Genomic DNA, 26254 nt, shown 5'->3' on the forward strand with positions numbered 1-26254 from the left:
CTTCTTAAAATTGTCAATGGTCTTATGAGTCATTCCCTATTGACTTCTATTGGTGTGTGACTCGTAGGTGAAGAGTTGATGCCCTATACCATGAATCTAGCTTTGATTACATTTCTCGTTCATTTCCTCTCTCCAAAATCATAAAGCAAGCAGCTGATATTAACAAGGGTCTTAATTCAGGTGTACGATATGTCTTGCTCTCGTCTTCTCCTAGCATTTATACCAAAAACAAATTTCTATTCATGTCACATTGTCAAATTTTCCCGCAATAGATTTGCATTTAATAAAAATTTGCTTACTCTTCCTGTTGTGATTCTTCAAGTCAAACCGGGACATGTATGTAAGGAATACAAAAATTATATTGTAACATGGAATTAATCGAAATTAACTATCATTCCTCCCTATATTTTATAAATAAATACAGATATGTTCTATCTAAATTGTAAATATATTCTGTATAACTTTAAGATAGAAATAAGCTTGCTTTTTTTTTTTTTTTTTTTAAAAGATCCCTTCCTAAAATTTCCCTTGATACTTACATGGTCTTACATACATATATATTTTTTAAAACTCTTTCGAATTTTTCTTTCTAACATACACACACAAGAAAAAAAAAGAGAGAATAAAGTTTTTGTTTTATTTACTCAAGTTTTATTTTTGAATTAATTAACATAATTTTTGTACGTATTTTTTTTTCTTCTTCTTTTCTAAGAATATGTTCACACACCATAGAGCAAATTACCTTCTTTTAATTCCTCGTCTTGTCAAAACAAGCAATTAAATTATAGCTCATGTGTCTAATACTCTAATATACAACATACTTACGGCGTGTTGTTTCTCCAAGTAGAGAAGAGGGGGGTGACTACGTTTACAAAAAGGAATTAATGCTTATATTTACCTAAAGCATATATGCTTATTTGAATAAAAGAGTTTTACAAATTTTAATTTAATTTAAGCCCTCTTAATTTTTATATTCCAGTCGCGGTAGTACACAGAATTGCTATTAGGCGTTGATGAACAGACAAACATTGTTGTAGAAATATAGAAGATAAACAGTGATGCTAGTCAGAAGCATTTTGGGCAAAAAAAGAAAGTAAGAGCTGACGTGAGGAAGAGGAGAAGGAAATAATCAAGGACATGGTAAAGAATTACTCCAATATCTATCCTCAATTCCATTTTGAGTAAAAACAAGGACCTACAGTTATAACTTTCGCAACAAATCCTCAAATTTTATTTGCACAATCAAATGCTCAACCAGGTTTTGTATATACCTGTATTTAGTAAAAAAGGAGGTTCACTTCTTGGGAATTACTAATTGTTATGTATCGTCTTTTATTTAATTTTAGATCATGACGTAGGGATTTGTTTTAAATAGATAGTAATGTACCTAGTGTTTTACGAGTTGGTATATTTTAATAGTTTTATAGCATATACATATAAATATATGTTTTAGTGTATGATTGTACCCCCAATCCAAAGGTGTTCTTATTGACTTTACTCCGGCCCGTTGCTTCCGTCTGTTGGTGGTGTTTGTAGAACATTACACTAATAATGACAACAGCTGAGGAAAAGCAAATTACCTCTTCAGTTTGCCAACTCCAAAAAACGGGGGAAATAAAAAAATACGCACGATTTTCATCAGTAAAACTAACTACTAAAGCAATCCTCATTCTTACTCTCCGTTTTTTATAAGCACATTCCCACGTAATTACTCAATACTAAAATGTTCTCTCTTCCAAATTAAATAATTATTTAAACAGCTATGGAAAATATAATAAAAATTGTTCAGGTCCCCCACAACAACAAACCTAGCATGCTAAACAATGATTAGGATTTACAACACTAAATATATAATAATTATTATCGTTACTTTCTGCTTTTCATGAGCACCTTCACACCTAATTACTCAGTACTTAGATGAATTGGTCAAGAAATATTTATATTTTGAATACTGCTGTGATACGTGATAGATTTGATACAATTCTGAAATGTTCACATTTTAACACCTCTCATATCACGGATACTTCAGACAATAGATGATAGAAATACAACGTCATACCATAACGCATGTAAGAATGATGATTGACTTCCACTACGCTATTCATATTGACGTGATAATAAATGAGTGGTTGTGTATTTTGTCAAAATCTGTTTTTCTTGGCGGGCTGTCGGTACAATACATTAAAGTGAAAATTCTAGCAATAGTGACGTAATAGACTATGAGGGATTGCATGTTTTGTCAAAATCTACCTGTCGTCTTGCCCAACAGTTGGTACAATACAATAGATTGAAAATTCTAGGAAGCCCGATTACATGATGGTCTAACCTGTTATTTTATTAATCTTGCTTCAGACAAAATTATAAAAAATACGTTCTCTTATAAACCATTTGCAAAAAAAGTTGATGGAACACTTTACACCGTCAAAATTTATATCACATGATGAAGCAATGTTCAAATATTTTGGGAAATATGGGTGTAAGCAAGCAATATTAAATAAACCAATGCGTTGTTATAAAGTGGGGTGTCAAAATACACCTAGACGTTATTTGGGTGCCTTCGATGTAAATCAAGAATTAACATAAAGAGTTAATAGTGAAATGGAGAAAAAATTTGGTAAATGCTCTTCCACGGTCCTTCATCTCATATCGTTATATAGTGATGAAGAGAGCAAATTTCCCTATGTTTTTTCTTTGATAATTTGTTTTCATCTCCGCCATTACTGAATGAGCTTCAACGTAGAGGATAAAAGGGGATATGAAGCATACGGGCTAATTGACTTAAGATGCTATGTCCAATTCTACCTCCTATAGATTTCAATAAATTGTTTAGAGGAACTAATGATGTAGTAACAAGAAATATTAATAACTCTCAAATAAGGATCACAAGATGGAAAGACAATGCTACTGTGACTCCTTCATCCACCAACCTTGGAGACAATCCGGCAGGCAATCTAAAGAGATGGTCTAAGATATTCAAGAAGCATGTACCAGTTAAAATACCTCCTGTAGTCAAACATTTTAATGAACATATGGCGGAACTGATCGTATGGATCAAAATATTAATGCATATTTTGAATTTGAATAAGAACTAAAAATGGTGGTGGCCACTTTTTACTTGGCTGATTGATGCTGCAGTCCAAAATGCATGGATTATTGTAAGATATGTTGGTCAAAATTTGGATAAATGGTTATTTAGAAGAGAAATTGTATCTGCTAAAATATCAATGTTGTCCAAAAAAATTTTGAAGGAAGCCATTTTAAAAACAAAGAGACAAATGAAGGTTCGTTTTGATTAGGTAGGGCACTTTGTAGAACCAGTTTCCAATGGTAGAAGATGGAGATCCTCTTTGGAAACTTGTAACTCACGTTCACGATCACAATGCTGTAAATGCCTAGTCAGATGATGCATTCAATGTTTTAGAAAGTTTCATGCACATCAAAGGTTTCAGATAATAAATAGAATATCAAAACTCTAAATTAGATATTTCGATTCTTTGCTATTACCAATAATATATATACAGTTCCATTTACATATATACTTTATATAGATGCAAAAAAATTATTCTCCTAGTGGTCCCATATGGGACCATACTATATCAGCTGAATGATAGAAGTTAAATTATTCAAAGTTTTAAAAATATCCTACCCACATCAGTATTAAACAAATGTACAATTTTTTTCAATTTGGAAAATAAATTAAAAAATCGGAGAGAAAAGGTTAAAAGAAGCAAAAAAAAAAAGACTATCTCTTAGGACTAGAATTGAGGATCTATTTAGGAGTAATTCCAAAGTATTAAAAGGTGTATAGATTGGATATCCGAGATCCAAATAGAAAAATGTTAATTCCAAGGAAACAGGAGGAATGAGTGAATGCTTCATAAAAAAGATCCATCCAAATTATTATTAATGAAATGTCTGTCCATGGAGTTCCAAATCTTCTTTTATCTCACCTCCCTTCTTCTTCTTTATTTCATTCCTCCCACAACTTTTTTGTGGCTGTGAGAGTAAAGCATCATGACAGCTAAGCTGCTCTCCTCGAAAACATTTTTCAAATTGCCAAGATGACAACGTTCATTTTTAATTTGTTTTATTTTTTATATACCGGCAAGACAAATATTATACGGGTCTGATTATATGAAAGACACATTACCGGGTGTGCCATTGAAATTTGAACACTTACTTATTCAATAATTAATGAAGGCTGAGTGATTGATAATTAATTCACATTTCTATATATTAAAGCATAAGCAATTAGTTACAAGACAAAAGAAATCTGAACTCTTAGCTTAAGTAATAGTCGAGAAAAGAACACACGATACCAGCAATGACAGAAACCCATCTCCTCCATTGCAAAACTCTTTTGAATGAGTCTTTTGACACTTTTGCCTCCCTACAGTCCTGATACGAACCCCCTCGACTACACCTTTTTTCACTGGGCTGTCCAGAGAGCTATCCAAAAAAAAGTCGGTGGAAAGAGCCCTGTGAAGAAGCCACTTTTGACACCAGCTATGAAAGAAGCTCAGTCTAGTCTTTTGAGCTTTTTGAACTCTTTTTTGACACTCTTGGGTCCTCTACACCCCTAATTCCAAGCTCTTCGACTACGCCTGAGTATATGTCGAGGGGAAGACCTGCAGTGTATGTCATCCAAACACAGAGGCCCTTAAAGCCACTTTCAGCCACCACTGGGACTCTATGACATAAAACAACATCTGCAGTGGGTGCCAGGTCTTTTGCCACCACTTGGAAGCCATCATTCATGATTAAGAGAGTTCAGAGACACATATATTTATAGTATTAGTTTTGTTGAAATTCTTTGTTAATTAATATATTATATTTTGTGGAAATTTACAATTTAAAGTGTTTAGAACTTAATGGACCACTCGGTATGTCTAACTTCAAAAGATATCATTTTTATTTAGTTAAGGAATTGAGCAAGACTCAAGTCTTTATAGATTCATATATCTGTGTATATTATATATGAAAATATTTCTTCATTTTTAAACTTTCTCTTAACAATACATGGATGTAACTATTAATGTACATTAGGAGGGTTTGTTTTTCAACTTTTTTCGAATTTCGATTAAGGCTATGATTGAAAAGTTGTCAGATAGTAAGAAAATGACGGGAATATTTTGAGCGATTGCCATCTTGGTGGGTTATTTTCAGCGAGGTGAATTTCAGCGACATTTTCATAACATAATCATTACAAGATGAATGACGTCATTCCTAACCAGAGTGGTATTTAAAATCAAATGGAAAAAGTCTAGCAGAAGGCTCTTGTCAGATTTTGTCTTCACTCTGTGAGTTTCTGTAAAATGAAGAATTTAAAAACTAATTGAGTGTGACAGCGTTCAAATACTTTGATCAATGGGTCTACGTACAGTAAGATCATGCAAAACGATCTCTAATCTATCTCGTTGTCAAAATTTTGAATGTTAAGCTATGATTCATGGGTAGTTTTGTTCTTTTTCTCTAAAAAGACGTCGATTATCTTCTAATGTATATTAATGAAAATGTTCCTTAAATTAAAATTATCAAATGTCCATCAAAATGATTGAATAATGTGTTATTTTAAGCTTTATTGACTAAATCAATAATTTTTGTATTTTTATCAAACATTGACCGAGATTTGCAATATTTGCTTGGGTTATTCTCATAGGTTAAACTGTATATGTTTACCGCACGGCATACTTTCTCCTTCTATATCGAAATTTAAGACCGCGTTAGCTGAGAATTGAAATTCAACTTTTTCGATATATTCAGACAACTAGAAAATTGGAAGATTAGAAAATTGATGTAATGTCCCATGTGGAGGAAGATTTGATGTGATCTCCAGATACATCCCTTTATCTAGGGATCAATTCCAAGTCCTTTGAATACTATATAAGAGACCAATTCACTAATTTCTCGAAATAATAATATCCTTCATCTATTTTCATCATCTTTTCAATTTCTAATTGTCTGAGTAACTTACATATGGAACCCTAGTCACTTACAAAAGTAATCATAATATTATCAAATAATTCAACTATTTACCTTAGAGAATAAAATACAAAAAGATCTATATAATAAACTAAAATGGGGCCTTTTGATTGCAAACCTCCTCACATGATCATTTTTCCCATATGAAATGTAATTTCTTCATTATGTTAAAGTCAAAACTGTGGGATGTTGAACATGTTCATATAAATTTAATTAAATATCTATTGCATTCATAATTTAATATGTGTTTTATATATATAATTATTGTGTGACACATAAAGATTATTTCAGCTCGTGATCTACATTTTTTTCAAATGTAATGGTTAATAATGCGTTTTTAACCTTTTGTGTGAGTTTGGGCTTTAATGTTGACCATTGATTTTTTGTTATATGAAGTATCTTTATGATAATTACAAAATGACACCAATTTCAGCTCTTTACCACAATATGTTCCAAAGTTATTGTCGATTATGATTTATTACGTTTTAACCTATGACCTATTAGAATTTAATGGCATCTTACTGTGAAACTAACTAATCTTCGAACGAATTGGCACGCTACTACATTCAAAGGAATACAAAGTATTCCTAAAATTGATTAAATTATATTTTTAATATATATTCTCCGGATGGATCAAGTATCCCATGGAAAAAAATTACACCTTCCAACCAAACAGTGCACTGCACCACAACATCTACTCACTTTTGGAGCCCGGATGTGAAACAAAGGATTTCTATCTCTTGGAGAGGGTCGAGCATGAGGCTTTTCCGAAGTATCATTCCTCTGTGGAGGCTCTGAAGAAGTCCATCACCAGTACAATGCCAATGATGTATCTGTACGAGCTAGCTTGTACCTGCCAAAGCTTTTGCCTCCGTGTGAAAGAGTTTATACCCCCTATTTTACAGATCATGTCATCATCTCTCTCTCTGATACTCCATAAGAGACAAACTCACAACCTTCTCCAACTGATGAGTCATATTCTGTCATGATCCTCTAAATTGCTAATTGTCCGAATACCTCGAAAAAGTCGAGATCCCTTTTTTCAATAATATATTATTCGATTTGCATCATCTCGCTTTCCAAAGTTATTTCCTTATTATTGAAAGAATTGCTATATTTGAATTTCAACTTTCTACTTACGCGGTCTTTAATTTCGAGATATAAAGATTAAGTATGGAGTGCAGGAAATCTTATACATTATACCAAGTATTTGTTTTCTTACACCATAACAACATTTCTAGACTAGCTGTAATCGAAATTGTAAAAAAGTTGAAAACTAGCCGCCCTAATGTTCATACATACAATACACTTTTATTATAATATGTAAACTCTCATAATTTATTATTAGTTTTCTGAATGTTTTCTAGGAATGATAAATTCATTTACATTTTATGAATAAGATGGAACGAAAACACGTGGTAGTGGCTCCCTCTTTTCATATATCATACAAAACATAACATATGAAACTAGGAAATTAAAATGATCATTTATTTTGAATGATACAAATTCGAGCACAGGCTTCTGGTAAAAATATTGCTAGAGAAAACAGGATTCGTAGGGGAATAAAATTATAGGACATTTTTTTTTTTGATAGTGAGGATAATATATTATTTATATTTATGGTATTGAAAAGATTATTTTGACAATAGTTATTGGAGTTTGCTTCAAAGCTATTTGCGGGAAGAGCTATGATAGTCAGTGTTATCTTAAAGAAGGTAAAATCCATCCCTTGTGACGTCATTGAGAGTTTTTATCCTTTTTTAAATTATTCAATTACAGTGTGAACCATAAGTCTTAGAACAGCAACTTCAACTTATTATTTCCTCTAGACGGTTGTATATTTTTTAATTCTGTCTTTTTGCATATGATTCAAGCAATTTCCATTTTTGTTTGTTGTTGAACAAACTTTTTTCTTAAACGTTTTCTTGAGCCTCATACAATGACAAGATGAAATTAATACTTGCCCTAATTTCGGTTCATTTGGAAGGGAACAGCTGTAGGCCCATTACCAAGGCTATGAAAGACATCACTGTGTCCAAGTCATCAGTATAAGTGTCGATGACGGCACAAGAGTGATGGCCCGAAGTCTATAAGGACACCCAGGTGGATCGAGGCAACGAGGTCGATGATCAACCACAAAAAGAAGCGCTCCATGTGAAAGATGGCTCAATAGGCTACTATCTTGAGAAAAGTTTTTCAGTGAGGCAACAATGGCCACGAAGCGGACCCAGGCGATGGTGCTTCCAAAATACCTCAATTCTTGCAAACACATATCAATCAATTGGAATCACAAGAAGATCTTGACCGTAGATCTTTCCACAGTCTGTGCAAGAGTGGTACCACACCACATCCATGCACTTTTCTCCAGATCTCAAAGTTCTTTGGTATTTTAACTCATCCCACAAAATTGAATAATAAGCTTATCATTGACTCGAATTGGTCTATATTATATTGGATCGTAAATTTAATATGATATAATTGTAGGTCGATATCATCAATAATTCATTGATAAAATCAGTCTAGACCTATCCAGACCGATTTACAGGGTCGACACGATATTTTGACACATTTCAAAACATTTACAAGACAATGCTTAAAATCTTTAATAATTTAAAATAAATTCAAACACTATTTGAAAGGTGTGGCTTCTGGCTTCGAATTCTACTCAAAGTAGGTACCCTAAGTGGTAATTATCTTCTACGGCATGGACCTGAACCTATTGCAGGTGCGCTTAACCTGGTCCCTGGGAAACTTGTTGGAAGTGACGAGGATGCGCTGCTTTAACTCGGCAACCATATCGCATGAGGTTCGGTTGGTGTCCCGTTCAACTGCTTTCCACAGGTAGAAGTCACAGATATAGCATTCAGAGCTGTTGGGAGGCCAGATGTTAGGACTGGTGTAGTCCTCCAAGTTCTTGAACAGCCACATTTGGGACTTGTGGACTACAAAAACAAATGACCCTCATGGTCTTCACTGTGTTCCTTACCATACCGACACCCTTCATGATGTCACAGTCCTTAAAACCGGCGCGAATCATTATAACTACGGTTATTCTTTTCCACTGGTTGGATAGGTTAAAGTCGTTGGAATCCATTATGGTCAGCACCACGTGTTCACAACTACTGACCCAATATTTTGGAAAAATGCTCCAGTAGTTTACCTCCGCCTAACAACCATTATGTGCAAAAATGTCAAGTTTCAAAAATATTATGTTGAGACTGTAGAACGATATTTTCTTTGAGACAAATCCAAGCCCAATTTCTTTCAAGATTCGAATTAGTTAATACGGTCTAAGATTTTCAGACAGAGCCTAATAATATAACTCTATATAAAACTCATATTTTATTTTCAATTCCTGTATATAAAAAACCACATTAGCAATTAATTTTAATAATGAATAATTTTGTCATTTACATTATTTTGCAAATAAATGGAGCAAACAAGGACAATTTGACTGCTCATTTGCTCAATGGGGCATGGAACGTATGTACAATGTGCATTAGGTCGGTTTGTTCATCAAATGAATTTAGGCTCTTATTAGATTTCATCTCAACTCTGTAAGTTTCTGTAAATTGAAGATACTTTAAGTGTAAATACTTCAATCAATGAGTCAGCGTGAAGTAGTATCTTGAATAAAAATCGAGTATGATGTATAGGTATATTAAAAACGTAAACTGCGTCACTACAAAGATTTCACAATCAGATTAAGTATTTCAAACAGATGAATGTTTATCAAACTGGTTATTCGGCAATTTTTTAATAATTTAATACATGGATGACTCAGCGGAACACTCATTTTGAGCAAATGAAATCAAGACAAAAATTGAATTGATCTTTGAAGCCAAAGTCCAAAACGGATTCAGGACTACTATCTTTCAGAGTCATTTTACCATTAAAAAAATAATAACAAAATTAAAAGTATTATTAATAAAACTTATGTATAAGTGTTTTTTATGATTAGGTATATTGTGTTTTTATTGATTCTGTATCGTTTTCTGAACGCAATATATTTCCACTTTTAGTTTTAAATGATGAAAAACGACACTTTTCTGTAGACCCATATAACTTATTCATAATACATAGTGATGAGGAATATCGTAGCTTATATTATAAAAAAATATTCAAGTTATAATTTAAAAAAAATATCTATTTAGAAAATATGCACCTCTTACAATTTTTGTTTCATTTTGTAGTCATCCCATTTTTTATGGGGGTGTACAGCAAATAGTCAACATTATCATGGTATTTCTATTTTTTCCAATTTTAATGACGATTTTATGGCATCATGCCTCGTAAAAGGAAGATTGAGGCAATGGAAGGAAGATAGTTCTAACTTGAGCATCCATCTCAACAGATGTTCGAATTCAGATTCCGAATTCCACGTGGGACAAATGGAGGAGTATTCATATGAGGAAAAATACCAGGTCTCATAAAGGAGACCTGGGTGTCCACAATAAATTGGAACTATCTTAAAATTCCGCCTGCTTGATAAAAATGGAATTTGGAGTGTATTTGTTAATATGAAAAAGTTAGACATGATATTAAACAATAAATTTATTCACATGTCCTCCCTCAGCAGCCACCATCTTCTACATCCTGCCCCTAAAGGATTTGCATGCCCTGATGACTTCCACAGAATCGACAGCATTCCACTCCCTCGTAATGGAGCCCTTCAGGGCCGCGACGCTCTTGTGGCTGACCTTGCACACCTCCCTCTCCAACTTCCCCTACTAGTAGTAATTACACGAATCGAGGTCGGGTGAATTGGAGGGCCAAATGTTGCGATGCCAGAAAGTGATGTCGTGGGAGTTGAAGAGATTAGTGGTCCTCATGGCGATGTGTGCGGGTGCAGAGTCTTGTTGAAATATGTACTCCCTCCCAGCGGCCGTATCCGTATTCCTCCATGACTTCGTAGTACCTTATCGCGTTAGCCTTTTCCTTGGGATTGAAGAAGAAAGGAGGAATCACCTCACCGGTGCTGCAGATGACACCCAGGGTCATCACGGAGGCCGGAAACTTTGTGGTGAAGACTGCAGGGACCTGTTCTCTCTCCTTGGCAAGCCACCTGTCATTCTGGACGTTGGAGCTTCTGTCGACAGTCCAGTTCTTCTCGTCGGAGAAGAAGATGATTCTTCCTCCATGGCTCTTCAGGTCATTGAGGAGACACTTAACATTGGTTAGCCTTGTGGCCTTCATGGATGCCGTGAGGATGTGTTGTTTGGCCATTCAGTATGACCTGTACCCGAAGTCCTCATTCATAGCCATGTAGACCAGCTGCTTGCACACTCCACAGTTCTTGGCCAACCTGGACAAGGAAGTCCCCGGCACAGCCTTGATGGACTTCTGGAGGCCTTCAAGGAAGTGGGGAGTGCGGATTCGGTCACTTCTCATGTTGTGGGCCTTGCTGCAGACCTTCCCCTCAACCTCCCAGGTATTGAAGACCCAGTACACCGTGGTCTTGGGGTAGTTAAGGAGCTTGTAGATAGCAGAGGGCTTGTGTCCCGTGCGAGCCAATTCGAGGATGGCGTCTCTCCTTGCTTGTTCCATGATGACTATAGTTGGTTGTCAAAAAAATTGTGGTGGAAGTTATAGTGTATTGTTCACGCAACCTTTTATATTAGTATGATTTAACCCCGAATATCCACATTATGGATCTGAATGAAGTTTAAAGTAGTTCCAATACATCGTGGACACCCTGTAGAGTGGATTCCTTCCTTGAGAATGAGATACCAGGATCGACACAATAAAGCTATCAATTGACGATCTGTAGATATTTTTAATATTTCAAAATGGGTTCACTGTAAAAACAAAAATTCTTGTAGCTGCATCTATATTAACAAAAAAAATTGTAGAAAATTTTCCCCTTTTATTGTTCCTTTGTGTTACAACTCCAGGCTATGTGAGATACTTATGGTAGTAATGAATTGTTACTAATAACTTTATTTCCTAGTGCCACATTATGGAGTAAAATATAAGGAAGTTTTGAGCATATATTTTGACCCTTGCCTTCCTCAAAATATATAAAAATATATGTGCGCTATATATAAATAAGAAAAAATTGAAAAACCAATCGCCCTAATGCCTTAATATGTAATTACTATTTAATTTTCATATTTATAAGAATAATATTTATTAATATAAATATGTAGTATAGATTTTTACATTGTTTAACAAATTAGTAATTCTATTAACAAATTATTATAAATTATGATTACACATAAAAAAAAAGGAAATATTTACCATTGTTTTGTGGAGAATTGAAATATTATAATTACATATATGTTTATGGATGTGCTGTTGGGTATTCCGGTAATATAAGGGTACCGGATTCTGTTACATTGATGGTAAATTTGTAATATATTAAAGTTTTTGTTAAAAAATTAGTGAAACGTCACTATTTGCTTAAGGAGAAACCTGGTCGTATGGGAAGAATAAATATCTTTGCACCAAGTTAAATGTATCTTTATATGGTACAACAGATGACGTCACTAAATGATTATTTTTTATTTCACCTTATACCATAGTAGAGCCGACGGAACAAATGAAGCCATTGGCTTAGCAATTTTGAAGAATTTATATAGTTATAGAATTAAAAGAAGTTCTTCATTTCTAAAAAAAAATTTAAATGTCAAAATTTAAAGAAAAAAATCTCTCTTCAATTTGTTTTTTTCTAAAAAAAGATTCCACAAATTTTAACTTTCAATTTTAATTTGTAAAATTCGACATTTATAAAATGTGACATTTCGTCAAAAATAGGCCAAGACACTAAAAAAAACTAGTCACTTCTCTGCCCCTCCCCTATAATCCTCCGGCTGCCCCAGATAATGTCACCTTCACATAATTTGTCTCCCAACATACAAATACATTCCCGATCTTTTTTTATATACAAAAAGTAAGTTTTGCTCATTACACTCATATAAAAAAAAATCTTAAGCTGTCATTGTTTTTCTTTTATTCTTTTGGAGAGGACATCTAATTATTGAGTAACTACGTGTAAGTGTGCTCATGAAAAAAAAGACTGAACACTCAAGATGGGGATTTATCTTCTATATTAATAATGTATTAGTGTATCTTTTTGTCGACGACTAATAAATCCGATGAGTACCGTGTACTACCACTAGAAATATACTAAATTTATATTCGAACCAATTCTTTCTCTGTCATAACGGGATAAAAATATTAACTTGCCCATCATGTAAACCCCTTTTCCTAAACATTCAAGAAAGAAAATTGTCACATATAGTAAAAAGTCATGAATTTCATAGTTAACGTAGGCTTTTCTTTATCCTTTTCCAAGAACCTCGTGTTTTTTCGTTACCCCCCTCCTCTAAAAAAAGAGAAAAAATATCGTGTATCTTATTAACATTTTTGACCCATGTTTCCTTTGACGTCATCTTGGCACAAAATTTAAATTAACCCTGTAAACTCTTCAACGAAGATAGATGTGGATTAAGGCCGAATCCCCCTCCCCTAAGTGGCTATGTGGTTTGTACAATGTGCGAGGTAAAATCGTGGACTTGACTTTAAATCTATCTAGATTTCTTTTTGTTGAATATTTTAGTATACTTGGTTGTTTTATTAAAAATTGAGACCATTCCAGCTAAGAAAAAATATATTTTCTTTCAAAAATCAACAGTTGTCAGCATAGAGACGAAAAGGAAAAAGGTGTTTGATTTTCTATACGCCCAAGTGAGGGTCAAGGAGGTTATGTAGGTCCTAAGGTGCTCCTGAAGTCTTGTTTACAAGATTAAAAGCAATTGGCTGCGGAACAGAGCCTTGGAATATCACTCAGGTAGCAGTAGACGTTGGAAAATCAGAATCATGAAGAACGTGGACATCTGCAATCACCAAAAGTCCGGCCAAGTTGACGAGACAGTTTTCCAAGGCTCTTAATGTCAAAAATTGAACTGTGAGGAGTTATGTGAAGGATTTGGGGAGGCCCTCTTATGTACGACTACATTGGCAACTGTTTTTAACAACAACCAAGGCCAACCGGGTCAAGAGAGGCCAGAAATTATTAACTTGATTAAAGCATAACTGGTTAAAAGTTAGCATCTTCTCCTCGGTACTATTCTATTTAAGGCTTAGTCAACTAGAAAGCCTGTACAAACCCGCATCAAAATTTGGATCTGTTGATTAATAGTGGGTAGCCATGTCTGAGGTCTTCATCAAGTAGTTCTGGAGCCCTTTTAGACCCGTTTTGGGTGTCATGATGGCAGGCAAAGGGAATATTTTTGAAAAATAGAAAGATATCAATAAAGAAGTCTGTCCTAAAGCCTCAATGATCTACTCCTTTTCATTCTCGTAAAAGTGTAAACTATTTGTTCGTTATCAAAAAATTCCACGATTTCACTTAACACACCGTAAATTCCATAAACTAAGAAATATATTACTATTTGTAAAGTGGCCCCACTGTAGTTAGCTATATATAAAAAAAATAAGTAAGCAAGCTAACAATAAAAAATAAACTTATATGGTAGATACGGATACAACAGTTGGGAAGAGGATGTTAGTTTATTTAATACTCTCATTAATATGGCCCAACACGTCCTCTATATTGTAATATATTTGGAGAATACATCAGTCACGCCTAGTTGTACTTGGCGTGGCTATAAAAAGTATTGTGAGCAGTGAGGAACAGTTATATGTAACTTGAGGTTGTCCATACTATGTGTGTTAGTGGGGGATAATAGATAACCGGGATTTGACATACATATACTCTAATGTGTAACCTCATGTCCAACATTATGTATTTTGTGAAATTTTAGCTGTAGAACAGCGCCACAATTTTTGGCTATATAAAGAAACCTCTAATAAGTAGAAATGTTGGTGTCGTGACAATTTTAGTACCAACATCAGTTGGATCAGTCCTAAGACTGTACCATAGAGAGAGAAAAAAATAAAGGTGACAAAGACTTTACTTTACCAATTGGCTAGGTAAAGCAGAGAGAGTAGAGTGTAACACCTCCACTTTAAATCAAATTGACTTATGTATCTCAGTTTCTTTCAATGTGATGGCCGATTAGGCATTTCTTACTTTTTGTGTTACCTTCACCTTGACTTCTTAAAATTTAATAGCCTCTTACTGTGACTATATATAATCTTCGCACCAAGTTTGATAAAAATCGATCCGAACTTTTGACGCAAACCTGGTGACTAAAGAAGTTGAACGGAGTTTATGTTTTTACCTTTGTTTGTTTGGTTGCTAGTGACCACGATAAGGGGGAAAGTTACAAATCGATTTTGATCAAACTTGGTACAAAGATTGGTCACAAATTGATTAACTCAATTTGATTTTAGATGGAAGAGTTGGGCTCTACCAAGTGCCTATTCTAGTTTCTTTTTTGTTAATTATTTGCAAAATCATTGCTGTGATAACATCTCCATCTGATAAAAACTCACTTGTTTGCCACCTACCAATATAATTAATTTTTCTTAGCAATGCGCAAAATGCCCGGGCAATCTATAAAATTTCCATTAAGGGTGGTCATTTTATTGTCATTTACATTGTGAGGTAAAATGATTATGGTTAGATTGATTATTAAACAATTTGGATCATTAAGGATTTGATTAAGATACAATTTTATCATAAGCAATTTGATAATCTAGTGCATGGATGTCCAACCTGTGGAATGTAGGCCACTATTTGGCCGGCCTCATTCTCACTTCAAGTAGTATTTGTTAGCAAAATTTTAGCAATATCATGAAAACGTGTATAATTCACGTAAAACGTACAAACGGTGCAAAATATTTGATGACATTTCTTATTTTCTGAGACTCTGACAGGATTACCAGATTAGCTTTTTGAGTATTTTCGCCTTAAAAAATACATTGAGCTTTTTTTCATATTTGGTCTCAAATTTAAATACATTTTTATTTATTAGTTTTGTTTTATACAACCATCGATTAATGCCAATGTCATTCTTAAAATAATTATTAATTTAAAAAAAATTATCCAAAAGAAATTTAATAGCTATTTCGATTACTATTACTTTACTACGACTTATCTCCTAAGAGAGTGACGGACAATTTGAACTAATTACTAAAATATTTAGCCCTTTTTAGCTAACTATTAAATACTTTATTTTAAACTACATATAATGTAACCTATAAATATTAATTATATATAAAATATAACTTGACTAAAACGATTTCTTAATAAGGCTAGACAGTCATACTTTAAAAAAATTAAAATATAATGAGGAAATTCAATTAATAACTCCCTAGGACAGAAAGAAAGTATGTATAATACAAGCATCCTCAGTACGTAGAAGTGGGTTCTCTCCCTCCCCCCAATTTAATAAACTCGGAAATCCTCCTTATTATAGACTTATTATAGCCACCCCACCAAACACAATTCCGTAGTAGTCTTGAGATCTTAGTAAGTTAATTTTTAATAAATCTTGGTAGCTGTGGATCCAATACCCGACTACTAAGAATAGTAGGGCTTTAAAAAAAGCATGGAAAATTAGATGCCTAAAAGCCAACTCGACTCAAACAAAGCTTAAAATCCTTAACGTAATTCCTAAATGACTTAGGTTGGATAGGGCTACAATTTTTTTTATATCCCGCTCAAATATTGCCACCAAAGTGGCTAACCCTCTAGTTGACACCCTCACCAGTAACCTAAAGCTTAATACAAGTATTAGCCTGTCATAAAATAGGATTAGTAAGTAAACTCCCGTAGATACTAAAGTTGAGGAATGGACTAAGGAAGACACAGGGGTGTCTTCTTCTCCTCTTTATTTACAGCTGTTGTGCCTGTGTTGTTTTTTCGAAAACACCCTCTACTGTGAGACAGCTCAGATTGTAACGCGCGTTACAGGAAACAGTAACTCATATAATATTACCGTAATATATTTAGTAACTCGTTATATTACTCTGTTACTGCCTAATGTAATATATTGCAGTAACGCATTGCTTTTGTAACGCGTTACTGCCACCACTGGACATAACCACAGATAAGCATATATTAGAGATATGTGGAAATATAGACCAGGAAAGGCATAGAGAGACCACCGGTTGATGACAAGAAATAACATAATTTTTCCATCTGCAGGCTTAAATGCCACGCTTTAGAACTTCCAGCGTTGGCATAGGAGGAAAATAAAGATGATTAGACATATCTAAAGGGCTCACATTGACAATCTGCTCAGGCCACCAAGTGTAACAGAAAGGAGAATAAGCAAGAAGAACAAGCAAACAGTATGGTGTAATTCTCCTCACGGCAGTTCAAGGAGGCTGATGCAAATAGTGTGTCAAAGTCATTGTTCTACCGGGTCTAGAAAAAGTACTGAGACCTTCCTCTAAGTAGTGATAAAAATACTCATTATTATATATTTTTTTTATTCATCCCAATGTTTCCGACATTTTTATAAAAAAATATTTAAATATAACAAAAGAAAAAAAAACAAATGGTAAATAATTAATATGAGATAAGATAGCTTTGAACAATAAAAGATGAGTTCAAACTTCTTCGTTGGGATGATTCTGTGCTTCTTCTGTAGTTCTTTGAATCAAATTATTGGTTTTTTAAGAAGCTTTGTAAAATTGTGTTGTCGAGTAGGAACCATATTCCTTCATTAAAATATCCAATTGATATGTGTAAAAAGCCAGGCGACATTTCAGCGGCTCCAAAGGCCTCGTGCATCCATCCCTTTTATTAATCATTATTGACTTTTTAATTAAAACTCTTGCTATGGCCGCCTCCTTCCATAAGTTCGAACAGAATAGTCAACGCCATTTCCCGATCTTAGATGTCTGAAGTCTTTCCTCATTTCACATGATGTATAAATATGAAATTGCATGTCGATTTGACCACATTTAATAGAGTACAGCTTTTCCTCCTAAGTTTTTAAAAAAAAAAATTCATAAAAATTTTAATTTTTGGAATTTTTTTTATTCAAAAAAAAATCCAAAAAAACCAAGCCCCTCTCTCCCCCAACGAAAATATACTCTTGCAGACGTCCCTCTTCACATAAAAGACCAATAAGGACTGTCTTAGTACAGAAAAAATTAATCCGAATTGGACTGATGAATAGCAGGCCTTTTTAGTTTTTGTTGACCGATCTAATACTACCTATTTGGAAAAGATATTTCTAAGAAGTTTTTATTATTTTAATATTTATAGTACAGAATATGTGTAAATGTATTTCAAATAATGAACTTGAAATATTAAGAAAAATTAGTTATAATAGATTTATAGAAGAATTTATTCTAATAAAACTTTTATTTTGACATAATTTCATTTATTTAAATATTCGTATATAAATGAAAAACTCGTAAGGATTTCATTTTTAATTTATGTATGTACCATATATGTAAGAGTGATTCAAAAATGATTGGTTTTTTTTTTTAATTTTAGGAATGGCCTCCCAATCATAAGTGTTTTCTAGGTATAAAAACATACTTTGCAAAATTTCAGTCTAATAGAATTTTTTTTTGATGTTCCACATTACCATTGGAATGAGAAAGTTTATATTTCCATATTTAATAATAAGACGTTTAAGCAAAAGAGTTCAATTACTACTACTTATTTATAAAAACAAACTCATCCATAGAAATGAAGTAAAGTTTTTCCGTTGTATGAAAAAAAAATCACAGGGTTCATTTTATGTAGTGCCCCCTGATGTATTTTTTGAAATATTGGAGACATGTGTATTGAGAATTGAAGTGTTTATAGGGATCACTGTCTACAGTGATCCCTGATATATATTATATACATATTTTGCATCAAAGAAATAACAATGTAATCGTATTAATGCAATATTCCAGGCGTGCGCATGTATAACAAGGAATAAATTCACTTCGCAATTCCAGATTACAACAGGTTTTTTTGTTTTGTTTTTTGTTATTGAATGCCCTTTTGTGGCTATACAAGAGTTCTAGTGGCATTCACCATGGATATAAGTGATGTAATAATCCGGGGTTTTTTTTCTGGAATTGTGATCGTTATCGGGAAAATAATGTTTAATCTGCAATTCCAATTCTTATTTATAGAAGGTATTTAATTATTTTTTACTTTACTATGTAATAAAAAAAAACAATTTATGAATTTTTTCTTTTTAATAGAAAATTTAGCATTTGAAATGTTTTATCAAAAAAATTAATAGTTGACATCTAATCCAATTTTTTTAATTTTTTTCCAAAAAAAAATTAAATTTCAAGTTTTTTTCCTTAAATTTAATTCTTTTGAATGGCCATGTACTTTTTGACCTTTTTTACAAAAAAAAATGAATTATTTGATTTATTTAAAAAAAATTTTTATTAAATTTAATCTTAAAAAATTTTTTGAGAACAAATAGAAATTTTTGGAAAAAAATTTCCAAAAAAATATATATATACCATCCTGTGGACTTAGACACCAAAATGGTATTTCTTAACTATTATTTAAATTATTAAAGAATCGGGATCTGGATTTTTTTTTTTAATCGTTCCATCACTAATGGATATGAGTGAGGACAGACAATGTGAAGGAAAGATTTGTGGCCAATGAGATATGCTGCTTTTTCCCTAAAGATTCCAAAATTGGAGGGTAGTTCTTTGGACTATATACTCTTAATTTGATTAGGAATCGTATATAAGATTCTTTTTGATACTAATATGTTAAAGATGATCATTAAACAGTATGAATTTTTTTTAAAGAGAGATTAACGTCAAAATTATAAAGTTTTACTCCAGTGATATTATTTTATTTTTGTTCTGCAATAATTAGTTAATTATTTTTGATACTTTCAAATTTTTTCTTTAACTCATTTTATGTTTTATTCATTCTTGAGGAGATAATGTAATATAAATCGATATGCGTGCCTCATGAAAAACGGAGAATTACGCTGTGGATTACTTAAGGAATTGTCTACTATATTATTCAAGCAAAATTTGTCTTTTAGCCGGCCCCTTATCACGCTGGGCAATGCTAGGAATGCTGGATAGTAGTAAAAAAGGGTCTTATTACTTCAAATTATATGAAATACAGCCTTTAAATAAATTTTTACGGCTTCTTTTTTGAGTGATTACAATTGAATTTTGTACACAAACCATAGTTTATTTACATTTAATTAAGGAACTGAAAGTAAACATAAACACAAAATTTAACTTGTCAAAACGTGTACCTCAAATAAAGTTAAGAGACTTTAAGGAAAGAAGTGATAGCCATATGAATGACCAAAAATTAATCAACTTAAATACTGATAGATAGGGATGCAGTGCCGTAATCACGAGGGGCCCAAAATAAATTTTCCAGTATACATATGCTCAGAGAAGAAAAAAAGAATTGATTTTACTTTCTTTAAGGACAAGTGTGACTGGGCTGAAACTTGGTCCTATATAAGGACCAGCACACAGAACTAATGACCAATGTTTTTTTGTTTTTTTAGAGGAGGGTCCCAGGTTAAACAACCTCTCGTAAATCTCCATATTTAGGATAATAATGACCTCATTTATTAAACAATACCTGTATATTGAGTATAGTCAGTTCTACTTTAAGTATTCTGATTGTGAAATGAATAAGATCGGAGAGAGACAGTAGTATTTTAGTGGTTCAAATAAGATTTTCATTAACGAGGATGATTTGACATCATTTGTTGCTCATCAAATCATCATCTTTGATTCTTCCTACTCCTTCCTAAAGCATCTGGGTCTTCGAACATTCAACGTTTATCATTTTTTCAAAAATCAAAAACTGAACCCCAGATAAAATCATTGAGAACATTTCAAAATCAATAAGTATATTGTTAGTGAAAAATCATTTTTTGGACAATTTTAATTTCTGCCGTTCCTTTCAAAAAATAAAAAAATCCTGCATAGAGTCAAAGCGATTCAATTCACTAGCAATATACATATTTGCTATATAGTTGACAACCATGTGAGGATTTTTCTCAAGAAACGGAATATTTATTATTGGTCTTTGATTGTGTTTTTGGGAGTGACTTATTCGGAAAGAATCATGTCATCAATCACTCAAGACATGAATAAAATATATACAGGTTATAACAATGAAATCCTGCTCTTTTGATTTATCTATTTTAAATAAAAATACAATGAATATATTGATATTTCATACAAAAAGGGATTGCGTAATTTCGTCATCATATACTCAATTGACTTAGTTCGTTGAATCTGTATATCTAATTTGTTGATCAAAACATTTGTAGGCACCCTGCGGTACATAGACAATACATTCAAGGCAAAGGGAAATCATAAGAGAAATTAATTATATAATTATGGCAAATAATGATATTCCTATGTATATATTATTAAGAATGACAAATTAAAGCTAATCAATCGCTTTGTGTACATACATATTTGTAAATCAAACAGAACCACCATAAAGATATCTATTATTAGACAGGAACAATACATTATTTACCCACTCCAATTAAGATTTGATTTAATGTCATTAATAGAATGGATATTACTTTTTTCCCCGATGATATGTTACGACACTCAACGTCATAAAATACACATATGAGGTATACCAAGGTAGATATTAGTGTTGAGTTCCGTTTCTGTTCTAAGATCGTTATGAAGTTAAATGTATAGCAATGAATAGCAAATAGCAAAAGAATGAGAAAAAAGGGCTAGAAATCATCAGGTTGTTATATTATAATATCATATTAAAAGCATTGCTATAACTTAGCATTTGTATATGAAAGCCAAAATTTGTTCGTAGAAATAATAAAATGGCCCATAAATACTGGTAGTTGCATAAATACACGGACTAATTTTTAAACGCATATATCTAGAGGTTCCGTGACCGGAAATAAAAAATTCAACACCAAGTAACTCGGTAAATCTTTTGGCTTTGTTTTTGTTTTTCTTACTCGCATCAAACAAAGTCGTTTACGATGAATGACGAGGCCAAACGTCATATGGTTCCCACTCTCCTCCGCGCCGGTAAGTCTGTCAAGGAGATAGTCAAGGACACTGGACTACTGGTCATACGAATTTTATTACACATTTAATTATTTGCCACAAATAGTCCGCGTATTTATGCAATTACCGGTATATACGACAAAGGATCAAGAAGAAATTGTATTTCTGTCTTTTTTGGAAACAGCGCATAAGGATTACATCTAGCAATGTGCCAATGGCTGAATTTCGCTAAATGAGTATTTTCGAGTTTCTATAAAAAAAACCCAAGGAATTACGAAATTACTCGTTACTCGCTTGAATACTCGTTACTAAACTTAACCCTTGATTTCGCTAAAAAACTCTTCAGACAAAAAAATATTATAATTTTTAAAGAATTATTGAAATTTGTAATTTCAAAATTGTTTTCATAACTAATTTGAGTTAAAACTTGGTATGTTATGTATAATAAATGCAGGGTTGACAATTTTACAATCTTTAGTTTCAACTAGATATTCGAAAAGATAAACGGGGTTGTTAGTATCACATAGACCATGCACCAACTTCAAAAATACTTTCCTCATTATTAAAATTCTTAATGACCATTTTTTTATTATTCACGAGCTTATCACAAGAAATTAATTCTTCGTATTCATAAAAATTATTTATCGAATACGAATCCATATTAAAATTTTAACTAGTAAATTCACTTCAAGATGTAACAACTATTTAAGCAAAAGTTCATAAAAGCCGAGGGTTTCTCAGAACTCTTCAAAACCACCTCGTAACCCGTCAAAACTTTGGATTCTCTGTTTTTCTTTTTTGAGCACATTATAACTCTTAAATCTTCCTAAACGGACTTCCTTTCGATGTATAACTTATATTTGATGTTTTCCCAGATGCCTATTCAGTTTTCCTATGTTGACTTTTGTCAAATGTATACTTTTAATCCCAGTACAGTTTAAAAGTAATTTGTGTTTGAATGTTTTAATTCTAGCGGGAGTACTCGGCATTGCTTGGAATTTTTTCCTATATTCAGTATACTATTACTCTCTAATGCAAACAGACAACTTAGAATAAATACTTATACTTTAGTCAAAAACATGGGATTACAAAAAAGTAAGATCCATAAACTGAAACTCAAATTCTTTACCCTAAAACTTCAAACAAGGACTTAAAGGAGGACGTCCAGTAATTATAAAATGATAAAAAAGATATTTTTTGCATCAATAATCTTTTATTTCTTTAACGATTTAAACCAAAAGTCCCTGAAAGTCATGAAACCTATTGGTCTGCTGCTTCCAGAAAAATTCAAGGCACATAAATCTATTGGAAATATATTTTTGATCAGTTTAAAACAATCCACTAACAATTTTCGTACTTTCTACGACATATTTTTGTTGATTACTAGATTTGGTAAGGCTTGCACGATTGGGCAGTAAGTATGCTCACAGTTGTACACAAGCCACCAGACCAAAGTATGATTATATACCTCTCACTAATAACTCAGTTCAAGGGTAATAGATAAAATGGCTCAAAACATAGAAGAGAAATTGTGCAATATTCTTGCTAACATAATTTAACTAGCAGTTAGATGAGTCAATTTAACAAGGAAATGAATATTTGCTACTCGCTTATGTTTGTTTTTGTCAAAGATGAAAAGTTGGTTCAAGAAATGATATTTGTAAGAAATCTTATAATAAATACTTAAAGAAGAGTCGGTATTTGATAACCTTGACAATTTTTTCCAAGAGAAAAACAACCCACATGCTAACATTCTTGCAGTACGATAGAGGGTGCACCATCCATGATATTTCGTCATCGTTTCTTCATCGGTTTCTTGAAAAGCCGTACCTGGTGTACTGGCAGTGATTTGTGTAATCCACAGGCAGCATCTGGTAGCATAAAAATCTTAGTGGTTGACTTCTTCAAAAAACAAACAATTAATACTGTTATCACAGCTGTAAATAAAATCCAGGCACATTCCCTCAATTCCAGACTGTTTCGAAAGTTTTATTCTTTATTCGACTCTAAAATTGGGCTTTGTGATAATCTAAAAATACCAAGGATGACATTGGAAAATATATTCACAAAACTCAATAAAATTAATTAACAGTTCCAAGGAAACTATAGCAATCATTTCTAAGTTAGATCTGTATTTTGCTCTTCTGGAAGAGATTTTAAAGTATACATGTCTGACTGATTTCAGGATATTTTAAAGCTAATAGTACCAAACTAGGCTATCAATCAATTCATAGAAGTAAAGAGTGAGGAAACAAGAGAGATAGAGCAAGGATTTTTTAATCAAAAACGAAGTGTACTATGTATAAGTATGTCTACACGTCATACTTTTTATTTTGAAATTGGAGACAACTACAATGGATAGTTGAAATTCAATTATAACAAGCTTTTAATAATAAGCAAATAACTTTGCAAAGCAAAGTATATATGTATTATTGGATTATGAGGAGAGGAATCTCGCCTTTCTCGAGATATTCGGACAATTATCGCTTTGGGGGATCATGAAAGTAAATGGAAGGTCACATTATATGGAGGAGATTATCTGTGGACTGAAGTTACTTTTATTTTCATTTAATTCATCTATATTCTTCTTTTCACCTCATTTCTTAAAAAAATCTTCAATTTGCGTTATTTCTTTGCTCAACCCTATATATACGTGCTCAAAAATTCGCAACTAATATTTTATCTATTTACATTCATACTGTATATTTCATAGTTATTACTAAATTCTGAGGTTTTTAACTCCAAAAATGCACCTACAACGACATATCATATTTAAAATACAAAATTTTGATTTTAGAGTCGAACAAATTTAAAAAAGTTATCAAAGGGAAACTTCCTGAAACTTTTTTATTTTATTTTTCGACTCTAAAATTGGATTTTTTGATGATATAAAAAAATATCACCGATGGCCTTGCTTATGGTCATAAATATTCACAAAATTAAAATTAATTTAATTATTTATCTTCATTAGTCAATACTTATTAATTGCAAAGTATTTTTCATAATGTAAATCTGTTGTGCAGTGTATTGTAATAATAGATCAACTGCGAGTCAGTCTTTTCACCCGTGAAAATGTTTAATTTTCAAACTGACATTAATGGAAGGAAGTTGTGGATCAATCCCATCAAACGCGTGAATTGGATTCTCTCCAAAAGACTCATGAGTTTGCATAGTAATACAATTAAATATTTTTTACTTTGTGAGAGATGTGGAAATTAAATTAATGGGTGTTTTATAAGAATGTCACTGGGCTCCATATTCTAATTATTCATACTTGAATTATTTGCTTTAGGCTCCCATTGAAGAATCAATGTTTCTGTGAAAGTCTCCCAAAGGACTATGGCATTTGCTACATAATGTAATTTCTACTTAATTTGACCATTCTAAGATAAAAAACCAAGGAAAGCTACTGCAACAGAGCAACAGAAGAACTTCAAAAGAAGCAAAGGAACTCGAATGTTAGAATATTTGTACGCTAAAACTCTGAAGCATCAAATAAGGAAGACTATCCTGATGACAAAGCTCAAACCCCATTCACATAATACATTTTTATCCGAGAATATTAATTGTTTCATCCTTAGTTTAGTCGCAATACCTATATTGAAGGGTTCTTGAATGAAGATCAATTAAGATGTTATTATAGGAAGTGAAAGAAAGACCTCTAGAATCACAAATATATCCCCTACCCGATAAAAATTATATTAAGACAAAAAATGGCCGAAAATATTGCCAAGTTCTTGTTACCATGCAGGCAAATCTTTCTGGAAAGGACAAACATAGAAAGGAGGAATGACCAGGTCTTGATTATTGCACATACTTTATTATTTAAATGTATTGTATTCTAATACAATTATTTAAGCTTATAGTGTAAAATTGTTGATATTGTATATTTTTTTACTGTCCGATTTTTCCCTTGAGTCCTTTAATGTATTCGTATTCGATAAATCATAATAATAAATGGTCCATTAAGAATTTTAATTCAAATTATGGAAATCATTTCCACTCCATCTATCCATACTCTATCCAGTTAGAAAAAGGGAGGGAAAAAAAATAACATTGTTTAAAATTTTTTTACTTGATCTTAGAAGGATAAAATATTGGGATTTACATTATATGTAGCTAAAATTTTCTTGTGTCAAGGGCACACACACAATCAAACACCACTTGCAAAACATCCATGAAGTCGCTTTAAATTATTTTAAGACTATCAGTCTATGATTATGTCCAGAAAAAAAAATGATTTTTTTAGGTAGCAAAAAGTATTAGAGTAAGTCACGAATATTCAGACGAATAACGAGTATTCCAGCAAGTAATGAGTAAAGCTCCTAATTCATCGAGTGATTTTTTTTTTAGAAACTCGAATATACTCATGCAGAAACATTCAGCTCGCGGCACATCA

The sequence above is a fragment of the Lepeophtheirus salmonis genome, chromosome 2, assembly GCF_016086655.4.
Source record: "Lepeophtheirus salmonis chromosome 2, UVic_Lsal_1.4, whole genome shotgun sequence".
Classification (NCBI taxonomy): Eukaryota; Metazoa; Arthropoda; class Copepoda; order Siphonostomatoida; family Caligidae; genus Lepeophtheirus; species Lepeophtheirus salmonis.